This window comes from Bos taurus, chromosome 2, assembly GCF_002263795.3.
Source record: "Bos taurus isolate L1 Dominette 01449 registration number 42190680 breed Hereford chromosome 2, ARS-UCD2.0, whole genome shotgun sequence".
NCBI lineage: Eukaryota > Metazoa > Chordata > Mammalia > Artiodactyla > Bovidae > Bos > Bos taurus.
The window spans coordinates 68,635,869-68,637,811 of record NC_037329.1 but is presented as its reverse complement, the minus strand read 5'-3'; the positions used below and the strand labels follow the sequence as shown (position 1 = coordinate 68,637,811).

At 36.7% G+C, this 1,943-nt stretch overlaps 1 pseudogene; it reads left to right on the top strand.

Annotated features, from left to right (window-relative positions):
- Window positions 1–546: 546 nt before the first annotated feature.
- Window positions 547–1,283, top strand: LOC100138369 (NADH dehydrogenase [ubiquinone] flavoprotein 2, mitochondrial-like; annotated as a pseudogene).
- The last annotated feature ends 660 nt before the right edge of the window (window positions 1,284–1,943 follow it).

The window sequence follows — 1,943 nt, the reverse complement described above, 5'->3', positions numbered from 1 at the left end:
TAAATGAATCAGGTTCAGCATTTTCTACTAAATGAAGTGTACATGATGAAATGGAATTTTACATCTAAGGTGTTGATCCTTAGTTAGTAAAATTTACAGAGAAAAATTTATCTAAATTTTCAGCCAATTTTGTCTCTTAAACACATCATTTCACCAAAGAAAATTTAATTCAACTAGATTATGTAAATTTTGTATCTTCTTGTGCAAATTTAATGATCTATGAAGCATTTTCTATTGATGTCTCAAGAAGGATTTTTGAATAGGATACTTCATGTTTTAATTAACTGCCCTTGGATTTAAAATTATCTCACACACACATATATTCTAGTGGCTACACAAAAGTACATTACACGAACTCATAGATGACAACTCCTTAATAACATAAAGTTTCTTGCCCTCAAGATGGATCACAGGTCAAACAGATATGCACATCATGACACAACTGCTGATTTGACTACAGTTCAACCATTACACTGAGAAATAAAATATTAAAATCTGATGGAAGGAACTGAAATTAGAAAAGGTTTCATGGCAGTTTGGCCCACCATGTTCTTCTCACCAGTGCTCCATGGCTGCCTCGCTGCCGACTGGGGAAGGCATATAAGGAATCTACCTAAGACAGCTGTGCAGAATGGAGCTGGAGGAGCCTTATTTGTGAACAGAGATACTCCTGAGAATAACCCAGATGCTCCATTTGATTTCATACCGGAAAACTGTAAGAAGATGCCATTGCAAAAAACTACCCAAAAGGGCATAAAGCAGCTGCTCTGCTTCCAGACCTGGATTTTGCCCAAAAACAGAATGGATGGCTGCCCCTCTCTATGAACAAGGTTGCAGAAATTTTACAGGTACCTCCAATGAGAATATATGAAGTAGCAACTTTTTATACAATGTATAATCGAAAGCCAGTTGGAAAGTGTCACATTCATTCAAGTTTATACTACTACATCTTGCATGCTTCAAAACTCTGACTGCATACTGGAAGCCATTTAGAAAAAACTTGGAATAATATTGGAGAGAATACACTTGAGAAACTTTTCACTCTTATAGAAGTGGAATGTTTAGGGGCCTGTGTAAACACACCAATGGTTCAAATAAATGACAACTACTGTGAGGATCTGACATCTAAGTATACTGAAGAAATTATTGATGAACTCAAGTCTGGCAAACTCCCCAAAACTGGGCCAAGGAGTGGAGCTTCTCATGTGAGCCAGTCAGAGGTCTTACCTCTTTGACTGAACCAGCTAAAAGGACCTGGGTTTGCTGTACAAGTAGGGCTTTAATTTAATTCAATCATAAATATGTCACTGGAGAAATGAAATATGAATCTCCTACCTAAATTTTTTATATTATTTGTTCATTTCTATCTGTTTATACCTTGCTTGTAACTTGGCAACTTACAGCTGTAAGTACCATGTAAGACCTTCAGAGCATCACTTTAAAGTCTTCTGCTATCTTGGTTAACTATGAACACATTATTTCATAATCTAGTTAACAGTTATTTCAACATTATCCATTTTCAACTGTGCCTTCACTTTTATCAATAACATTAAGGTACTGTGAAATAAAAATTTTGTCAAATTTTAAACAAAAAAAGGAAAGATTTCATAAAAGGAAGTGAAAGTGAAAGTCACTCAGTCGTGTCTGACACTTTGCCACCCTGTGGACTATACAGTCCATGGAATTCTCCAGGCCAGAATACTGGAGTGGGTAGCCTTTCCCTTCTCCAGGGGATCTTTTCAACCCAGGGATCGAACCCAGGTCTCCAGCATTTCGGGCAGATTCTTTACCAGCTGAGCCACAAGGGAAGCCCAGAAGTGACACTGAATTGATCATTGCTTGAAAGTAGTATTTCAACAAAGAGAAAAAGAAAATTTCTTTTGAATAAAGCAAAAACTGTTAGGGTCTTAAATTACAACAGTGGTAGCAGGAGTTAGGAATTG